At 41.6% G+C, this 10,972-nt stretch overlaps 1 long non-coding RNA gene across 1 annotated transcript; it reads right to left on the reverse strand.

Annotated features, from left to right (window-relative positions):
- Window positions 1-338: 338 nt before the first annotated feature.
- Window positions 339-9,563, reverse strand: LOC135545226 (uncharacterized). Its single transcript, XR_010456428.1, has 3 exons — window positions 9,475-9,563; window positions 2,107-2,194; window positions 339-402 (listed from the first exon to the last, which is right to left on the reverse strand). It is a non-coding gene; the product is annotated as an uncharacterized LOC135545226 (long non-coding RNA).
- Window positions 9,564-10,972: the final 1,409 nt, after the last annotated feature.

Genomic DNA, 10,972 nt, shown 5'->3' on the forward strand with positions numbered 1-10,972 from the left:
GTTTACATCCTTAATGTGTTGGTATGGATGTGGGTACACAGATCTACAAGCCACTGCAGCCCTTCATGATGTTCCGATTTTTTGTGGCCCCTCCCCCATCAAAGTTTCCCATCCCTGACCTAAAGTGACTGAAAAAAATCCCCCCAGTGTATACACAAGTTCTTGGCCCAAAGTTCAGGAGCCTATTGAAAGAGCCTATCTCCTCCATCTGCGGCATGTCCACAGGCATCCTCCTAAATTCCAGTCCCTTTGTTGGCCGAGCAACATTATTGAGTCTTCCGTCGACTTGACATCCTTGGAAAGTCTGCCTCGCTTCTCACACCTGCTGCCCAGGCCTGCTGGGATTCCTTCATGGCGGCCGTAAAGGATGTGTCGCCTGGAAAATGCGGGCCGCTAAGAGACCTGCAAGGTAACGCAGGGTGAGTCGAGGAAATGGTGAAGAATGTCAACCTGGTCATTGGCTCCACATCTCCACATCCACCCAGGCAGCCAAGAATTCAAGAATTGTTTCAACTGCTGAAGTGATCCATCACTGATATTGAGCACCTGTAGACTTAATATAAACCTTCTATCCCCCATTGTTTGTGGGGTTTTTACACTTGTTTTGACTGGCGCCCCGAGGTCAAAAGGTGCTTGATGTGATGACTGGAGTGTGACACATTGAAGTTGCGGTTAATGTATGATTGTAGGGAGAAATGTTTTTCAGTAGAGAAAAGTGGGTAGAGTTCAATTGCCAAACCTTTTGATCTGACTGCAACTGGTACTCATAGTAAAAGGGCCAATCAGCAGTTGAAACGGTAACGAAGTGTATACCCCACACAGGAGGCTGCTGAGGGGAGGACGGCTCATAATAACAGCTGGAATGGAGCAAATGGAATGGAAACCATGTGTTTGATGTGTTCGATACCATTCAATGTATTATTTTCCAGTAATTACTATGAGCCTGTCCTCCCAAATGAAGGTGCCACTAGCTGCCTGTGACTCCCTGCCACTGGTAAAAAGCTGAGGGAAGGGGCTCTAAAATTCATAGACAGATCTATGGATGTAAGGACTGACCATCCATGATATCAAAATGACCGTTTAAAAAAAAATATGTATGTCAGATGTTTTTAATTAAATTCAGCCTGGTATGAGAACGGTAGCCCCTGCAAAAGCAGATAGGGGTGTGACTTACTACCATATATGGGAATACGAATCTATAAGGGCAGTCCAAGCCGATGACCTCATTTGAAGATGGCTGCTACCTACATTCTGGTTAGAATTGTGATAAATAACGGAATACGTCAATACCCACCGAAAGCTGGGACTCCACAGATCATGAAGGTGTCTTATTTGTTTGCCTGTGACCTACCGCTATTGATCACCAGCCCCGAGAGTCGAAAGCTTTATTTTACACAACATTTTCACCAAACAGCATACCTCTTACAAGATAACTGTGACTAACCCTGATCCGTACACATTCGCGCAATCGCAGCATTCAAACGAGGCTGCAATGAAAACTAATGGGACTGTAGCGACTGTGTTGGCATCAAAATGCGGGGTGTGAACTATTTTTCTATTCAAGTGTTGATTGACATGGTAATGGACCAATAGTATTGGAGAAAAATGTAAATAACTGACCCCTCTGACGCTTTACGTTAAATTGTGAGGTGTCACGACGTTCTGTAATGTACGGCATTATGAAACTCATTGTGTGCCGTACAGCCTCTTTCCACCAGGTGTAGCGCTTCTCTCACAGATTAAAAACAAGAAATGATCAATGGTGAGTGTAATGGTGATTATAAAGTTAATTACTCATAAGTTCATCAATAGTTAACTCAATCAATTGTTAATTATTTACATAATCACTGTGAGCCATCAAGACTCAAAAACCGTGACAGTCACAGTTTGATTGTGAAGGTAAATTTAGCACTGCCCAAAAAACCCTATTCAAATTCGACACAAACTTTCAAATAGTTATGTAATGAGACATTATATCAACTATTTATAGTGTTTTATTTACATTTTAGAGGTGAGAAGTTGGACAGATCTGGTGAAAAGAAGAAGTTTCCCCACAAGGCAAACCTCCCCCCTTTCACTATCACGCAGTAGCTTTCGCTTCCTCACCCGCCATTTTGAAAAAGACCTGGCGGAGCTCCAATTCTTCTTCAATCGTGCAGAGACTGGCAGCATGAAGGTCTCGTCATTGATTTTGCTGTGAAGGGGAGAAATTGTGCTTTACAATGGTATTCATATTACAGTTGACCTGGAAGTATCACGTTTTTGGGGAGCTAAAATAAGGTCAAATGTACGGAACAGCGCAATGTACAAATGTGGATTAGATCATTAAACTTCAATTTGGTCTGTGTTTGAGCTATAGCTACATGGGGAGGGGGGGGGGCAAATCTAGCCTAATGTCATGTTATCTGATGATGTATGACTTAATGGCAACATTGAATGTCTTCCGAGTGACTATATCTTTGCGCATGAAAATATCATGCTGCCTGCTTACATGCCATAGGCATCCATTACGCAGGGGATTGTCTACTATGGTACCTAGACAGTCTTATAGCTAATGATAAGCTTTCCAGTGATATACAGTTGACATGGGTGGTACAAAGAAAGGCTTAGAACCTTTGATGCGTAATGCAAACTATTGCTACCTGGCTCGTTGGATCAGGACTAACAAGCTGCTTTTTGTGAAATAGAAGGACACTAGGTAAGTAACCATTTTCCCCACACAGTATAAGGTATTCAATAACGACCATGTCTGAAGGAGGGTGAAAAGGGAAGAATGTCCCCATTCTGTGAAGGACTACAATGCCAGCATGGGAAGTGTCAACCTGTCTGATGCTCTGATAGACTACTAGCAGGTCCTCCACAAGACCAGGAAGTGGTATAAAAAAAATCACCACTTTGTGGGCATTGCTACAGTAAATGCTTTAATTGTCCACAAGGCCAAAGCGAAAGATCAAACCCCTCTCTCCAAGTTGGCCTTCGGACACTTTGGCGAGATTGAAAGGACACTTGAATGTGTCCTGGATACCCCATAACACCACCACAATGCTTGAGGGAGGTTGATATGTTAGAAATTGTGTTTTTATACTGAACAAATAGCATTCAGGGATCGCAAATATTGAATAGCACTGGAATTATCAAATGTACAGACATATGACACTTGGAACCGTCACATGACCACACCTGACACCACTTACTAAAACATCTGCCCATTTTTTTTCAATTGGTGGCACCAGCCCATGATTTGGTTGTAACCCCCCCCCCCCTAAAAAAAGTGTGCTGCCTCACCAATAGATTTAACCTTTATTTAATTACAGTAGGCAAGTCAGTTAAGAACAAATTGTTATTTACAATGACTGCTTACCTCGGACAACGCTGGGCCAATACACTGCTCAATAAGAAGTGTAATAGACTACTGAGAAGGCATTCAATAAATATATTTTTACATATAATGTCCAAGAAGGAATGCATGATTCAAGATATCACCTAATCCAGGGATTGTCATGGATTTTGGGTTTGGGTTTGGGTTGCAATCAGACTTTAGTTAAAATAGGCCTCCAGAATTTTTGGTTCATAGATGAATTTGCATTCATTTTTATGTGCACTATTATGAGCTAATGGCCTATGCTGATTCACCATCTGAGAAAGTGGGAACTATCGAGTTCCTGAAGACCTCACTCATGTCTTGACACAAACACTAAAACACTCTGCTTTGGTACTGTCCGATGTGGGCAGATATCTGCGATGAGGAGTGCCAGAGCATTCCCATCTGTGTCCAACTTTGATGCTCAATAGCTCGACTCCTCATTCCCTCATCCCATCTATTAAATCTGCTCATCATCATTGTTTCTGATCTAGGCCTAGATTCATTCTGGATCATGGAAGATCTACACTAAAGCACGATTTAAATTTAAAGGCAATGTTCTCACGTTCGCAGAGACTGCATACTGCATTCATGGTAAACGCTACATACACATAATATTAGGAACGCCTTCCTAATATTGAGTCGCACCCCCTTTTGCCCTCGAACAAACTCAATTTGTTGGGATATGGACTCTACAAGGTGTCGAAAGCATTACACAGGGATGCTGGACCATTTTGGCTCCAATGCATCCCACAGTTGTGTCAAGTTGGCTGGATGTCCTATGGGGGTGGACCATTCTTGATACACACGGGAAACTGTTGAGTGTGAAAAACCCAGCAGCGTTGCAGTTCTTGACACACTCAAACCAGTGTCCCTGGCACATACTAAAATAGCCGGTTCAAAGGCACATCAAACTTTTGTTTTTCCCATTCACCCTTTGAATGGCACACATACACAATTCATGTCTCAATTATCTCAAGGCTTAAAAATCCTTCTTAACCCTGTCTCCTCCCCTTCATCTGCACTGATTGAAGTGAATTTATCAAGTGATATCATTAAGGGATCATAGCTTTCCTCTGGATTCACCTGGCCAGTCTATGTCATAGAAAGAGCTGGTGTTCCTAATGTTTTGAATACTCAGTAGATGTCGGCTCAATCGGAAATTACCTTTAAATTTCAATCGCGCTATAACGCGGATCTTCCGAGGTACGCATTGAATCTAGCCCCTATGCTATCCCACTGGACTAAGGTTACGCACACAAAAAGGTGGTGAATGGCCCTCAAAGAAAGTAGTTTGCCGTGATGGAGAGGAAGTGGAGGAAGACCATCACCATAAATCTGACAGTCGACTTATGTGACAAACACATCAGAGTCATTGCCTGTGTAAGCCTTCAGTGTCTCTGCGTTGAAAACCTGTAACAGGGGACTAGAATGGCTCGATGGACCTCGGGATATCCAGGACCTCTTTGGAGAGGGATTTTGGGCCTTGTGAACACTTTGGCTGCACTGCTCTTGAAACTCCCCATCCCGGATCCGGGATTGTGACTAAGCCTCAGGCTCATTAGCATAACGCAACGTTAACGATTTCTGAAAATCGCAAATAAAATTAAAATAATGCGTTTGCTCTCAAGCTTAGCCTTTTCTTAACAACACTGTCATCTCAGATTTTCAAAATATGCTTTTGAACCATAGAAATTGACTAATTTGTGTAAGAGTATGCAAAGCTAGCATAGCATTTTGTGTAGCATGTAGCACGCAACATTTTCACAAAAGCCAGATAACCAAATAAATAAAATCATTTACCTTTGAAGAGCTTCTGATGTTTTCAATGAGGAGACTCCCAGCCACATACCAAATGCGCAGTGTTTCCTGAAAGCGTCTGTGTGTAGGAGAAATCGTTCCGTTTTCTACATTGCGCCTGGCTACCGAAACGAACCGAAAATGCAGTCACCTACAACGTGAAACTTTTTCCGGATTAACTACATAATATCGACCGAAACATGGCAAACGTTGTTTGGAATCAATCCTCAAGGTGTTTTTTCACATATCTCTTCATTGACATGCAGTTCGTGGAAGCTTGCTTCTCTCTCTGTGCCCCATGGAAAAATACTGGCAGGTGACTTTTGCGCACCAATTTCGGCGCAGGACACCGGGCGGACACGTGGTAAATGTGGTCTCTTATGGTCAATCTTCCAACGATCTGCCTACAAATACGTCACAATGCTGCAGACACCTTGGGGAAACGACAGAAAGGGCAGACTCATTCCTCTTGCGTTCACAGCCATATAAGGAGATCATGAAAGACAGAGCCTCAAAAATCCTTGTCATTTCCTGGATGCCAAGTCATCTTGGTTTTGCCTGAAGCTCACGTTAAAGGGCACGCACAGAGAAGATATTTGTATTTCTGGACACGTCAGAGTGTTTTCTTTCGAACAGTAGCAATTATATGCATAGTCGAGCATCTTTTTGTGACAAAATATCTTGTTTAAAACGGGAACGTTTTTCTTCCAAAAATGAAATAGCGCCACCATAAGTGTAAGAGGTTAATTCTATGTGTTGCAGCTCTTACATTTACTTTGTATCTTTCCTAATCCATGAAAAGTAACTTGTCTCCATATGAGGATTACAGAGCATATTTTCTTCCCTTGTTCAACCTATTGTTCAAGGGTCATTTGAAGTGCCAAACATTTCAATCACTGGCAGTTTCTTCTGTTTCTCCATTAGGCAAACCTCTTCCTCAATACAACCTCTTTGAAATGGACTTAGGGTGACGGCCACAGTGTATGACTAGTGAGCATGTGCATAACCAAGGGCCACATCATCCTCTCTGGGCAGAACAGGGTTAAACGTCATGGCCATCAGCGGAGGTGCTGAAAGATTAAATGTATAATCAGGAAATTCTTCATGATGGCCACGGGACCCCAGTGGGTGTGTGGATCCCTTCTGATCCGCCATGTTCTGCTTTCGTTCCTATGCAGTGCTGAACAAACTAGGCACCCAACGGTGCTGGCCTACAGTGTCTCAGGAGTCTCCTGCTTCGATTTAAGAGCATATCGCTTTTGTTTAGCCAAGGTGCGTGCTGACTTAGCTTCACTTTTAGAGACTGCAGGTTGAGATAATAAATCAACAGTGAGGGGTTAGAGGTCACATATCCACTTAGAGCTTCTCTTGAAATCTTGGTCATCTGGTTTGACCATTTGTTTGATTCCCTGAGACAGGAAATGTCTTTCTGTCGAGTGGTTCGGGCCCTCTAGATGATTGAAGCGGCCAAACACACTGGAGATGCTACTTTCTGCAGTAAACATTCTCCAACCCCTGGAGTGATTAAGCCCGGAGAACCGTGGAGGCTGGGGCGTGCTGTCCGTCTAACCGTCTGCCGGGGACCCAGGGCAAATGAAGGGTTCAATCATCTTTAATTAGCATTCTGAAGGCTCTCCAAGAAACACACTGGAAGCCCTATATACTAATCTCTCCATGCCTCATTTGCATTTGCAATTTACTTTCGCCCAGCATGTTCTGTGAACCCCTATGGTCACGATATTGATGTAGCATTTAAAAAGAAAACACACACTGTACACAGGCAGGATTCCAGCATCATCAGACATGCAACAGACCATTTCTTATCATTCCAACAGTAACCCACATGCTTGATGGTAGAACGTCTACAATCGTGGCCAGGTCAGAAACCTGCAGAAACTGAATAAAAAGCAGGGGTGGAAAGAGTACTGAAATATCCTACTCAACTAGAAGTATTCAACTAGAAGTATAATGCAATTTTACTCAAGTAAAAGTAAAACTACTGATGTAAAACAATACTCAAGCAAAAGTAAAAAGTATCTCATTTAAAAAGTAATTGTAGTAAAAACAGAGGCAACAACACAAAGTTGAGGAAATGCAAAATGAATGAGCAAACCTTTGCGATAGAAAAGGGGCTATACAGATGTTTTCTGACCTTAAAAGGTGTACCATGTCCAGCTGTACCTATTGTGTACTCACACAGTTATATGCAAGATTAATTCATTTAAACCAAGCCATCTATTGTTCTCTCTCACTTCACATACACACAAACATACTCAATACAATACAAATGATGTGTAGACATACCATTACTTGTGAGAGACACTGATGTTGAATGAGTACATCAATTTTAAAGTTTATGTAATGATTGATAGGCCTACTACAACTCATACACGGCTTCATAAAGGTGTTATGAATGCTTACGTAAAGTTTAGGCCCCCGTAATAGTAGCTACAGATTGTCACTTCAGATAATGTGATTTAAACAAAGATTTTCAGTATCTGGGAGTTACCGATTTGGTACTGTTATAAAATGTCAGTTGCAGGTGGTGCGTTTGAATTTATAAAAAAGTACACCGTGCATTTGCTAAACATTTTCCACTGTTTTTGTACGTTACAGCCTTATTCTAAAATGGTTTAAATCATTTTTCCCCCTCATCATTATACACACAATACCCCCGAATGCAAAAATAGGTTTCTCGAAATGTTTGCAAATTTATAACAAATAAAGCACTGAAATATTACATTAACATTAAGATTCAGACCCTTTACTCAGTACTTTGTTGATGCACCTTTGGCAGCGGTTTACAGTCTTCTTCGGTATGATGATACAAGCTTAGCACACCTGTATTTGGGAGTTTCTCCCATTCTTCTCTGCAAATCCTCTCAAGCTCTGTCAGGTAGGATGGGGAGCGTCGCTGCACAGCTATTTTCAAGTCCTCAGAGATGTTTGGGTTCAAGTCTGGGTCCTGGCTGGGTCACTCAAGGACATTCAGAGACTTGTCCCAAAAACACTCCTGCATTGTCTTGGCTGTGTGCTTAGGGTCGTTGTCCTGCTGGAAGGTGAACCTTCTTCCCAGTCTGAGGTCCTGAGCACTCTGGAGCAAGTTTTCATACTGGATCTCTCTGTACTTTGCTCTGTTCATCTTTCCCTCGATCCTGACTAGTCTCCCAGTCCCTGCCACTGAAAAACATCCCCACAGCATGATGCTGCCACCACCATGCTTCACCGTAGGGATGGTGCCAGGTTTCCTCCAGGCGTGACGTTTGGCATTCAAGCCAAAGAGTTGAATCTTGATTTCATCAGATCTGAGAGTCTTTAGGTGTCTTTTGGCAAACTCCAAGCGGGCTGTCATGTGCCTTTTACTGAGGAGTGGCTTCCGTCTGGCCACTCTACCATAAAGGACTGATTGGTGGAGTGATGCAGAGATGGTTGTCCGTCTGGAAGGTTCTCCCATCTCCACAGAGGAACTCTGGAGCTCTGTCAGAATGATCATCAGGTTCTTGATCACCTCCCAAGGCCCTTCGTCCCCGATTGCTCAGTTTGGCCGGGCGGCCAACTCCAGGAGGAGTCTTGGTTGTTCCAAACTTCTTCCATTTCGGAATGATGGAGCCTACTGTGTTCTTGGGGATCTTCAATGCTGCAGAAAAGTTTTGGTACTCTTCCCCAGATCTGTGCCTCGACACAATCCTGTCTTAGAGCTCTATAAACAATTCCTTTGACCTCATGGCTTGGTTTTTGCTCTGACATGCACTGTCAACTGTGGGACCTTATATAGACAGGTGTGTGCCTTTCCAAATCATGTCCAATCAATTGAATTTACCACAGGTGGTCTCCAAGTTATAGAGACATCAAGGGTGATCAATGGAAACAGGATCCACCTGAGCTCAATTTCAACTCTCATAGCAAAGGGTCTGAATGCTTATGTAAATAAGGTATTTATGTTTAAAGAAAATATATACATTTGCAAAAAAGTCTTAAACTGTTTTGCTTTGTCATTATGGGATATTGTGTCAATTGATGAGGGAAAGATGTATTCTATAATAAAATGTGGACAAGGTAAAGGGGTCTGAATACTTTCCTCATGCACTGTATATACAGAAATACTCCATTATTAATATATATATATATTTTTGCTCCATGAAGTAATCAACACTGTGTACGCCACCATCCTGCCTACAAATTACAAATCTTCTTTCATTTATTGTAGCTGCAAGGATAGCTAGCTAATGTTAGCATACTAAATAACTAGGCTATTAGCTTCTAAAGCCATCCATAGCGACATTTTATTTAGCATTCATAACTAGATATCTTACCTCTACATGTTTCCTGAGGTTCAAGGCAGAGTTTTTGTAGGAAGCCACCTCCGCCATCCTGGGTAAGCAGCTTGCATTGCATGATTACACTGTCGCTTCTCCTTTACTTGAAGGAAAACTGGTGACTGAAATGCGGCCAGGGATTTCCCTCCTCGTCTCCTTCATAAGATGAAGGCACACGGTCTGTGCCTGGATTGTCTCCTGACTCTCCTTAGTCTCCTCACTCGCCATTGTTTTTCACACACACACAACGCTTTGATAAAATACCTTTCCTCTCTTTCACGACTTATTTGTACTTTTTTAATTTTTTAAAACTATTTTTTACCTGTATTTCACCATAACAAGCTCAAATCAAATGTAATTTGTCACATGCTTTGTAAACAGGTGAAGTGCATACGTCCTTCCCAACAATGCAGAGAGAAAAAGGAGAAAATGAAAAAATAATAACATGAAGCTACCTTGGCTATAAACACGGGGTACCAGTAGCAAGCCAATGTGCAGGGGGTATGAGGTAATTGAGGTAGATATGTACATATTGGTAAGGATAACGTGACTAGGCAACAGGATAGATTATTCTGTTGAAGTGCTTTCCTCACCATCTTAAATAAGCATTCCATGTTCAAAAAATGTAGAACAAGGAACAGATATAGCCCTTGGTTCACTCCAGACCTGACTGCCCTTGACCAGCACAAAAACATCCTGTGGCGTACTGTATTAGCATCGAATAGCCCACGTGATATTGAACTTTTCAGGGAAGTTAGGAACCAATTTATCTACCTCATGCGAGCCAGTTTCATCCTGGCGCTTGATGATTTTTGCGACTGCACTTTAGGATACTTTTAAAGTTCTTTAAATTATCCGTGTTGACTGACCGTCATGTCTTAAAGTAATGATGAACTGTTATTTCTCTTTGCTTATTTGAGCTGTTCTTGACATAATATGTACTTGGTCTAGGGCTTTCTTCTGTATAACCAAACCCTCACCTGTGTCACAACACAACTGATTGCTTCAAATGGATTAAGATGGAAATTACATAAATTAATTTTTAAGAAGGCACACCTGTTAATTGACTACCTCATGAAGCTGGTTGAGATAATGCCAAGAATGTGCAAAGCTGTCATCAAGGCAAAAGGGCGGCTATTTGAAGATTCTCAAATCTAAAATATATTTTAATTAACACTTTTTTGGTTACTGTATGATTCCATCAGTGTTAATTCATTGTTATAGACATAGATGTCTTCACAATTATTCTAGAATATATAAAATAGTAAAAATAAAGAAAAACCCTGGAATGAGTAGGTGTTCTAAAACTTTTGACCTGTAGTGTATATACAGTTGAAGTCAGAAGTTTACATACACTTTGGCCAAGTACATTTTTACTCAGTTTTTCACAATTCCTGACATTTAATCCTAATAAAAATTCCCCGTTTTAGGTCAATTAGGATCACCACTTTTATGTATTTTATTTATTTTAAAAATGCGAAATGTCAGAATAATA

This window comes from Oncorhynchus masou, chromosome 9, assembly GCF_036934945.1.
Source record: "Oncorhynchus masou masou isolate Uvic2021 chromosome 9, UVic_Omas_1.1, whole genome shotgun sequence".
Taxonomy (NCBI): domain Eukaryota; kingdom Metazoa; phylum Chordata; class Actinopteri; order Salmoniformes; family Salmonidae; genus Oncorhynchus; species Oncorhynchus masou.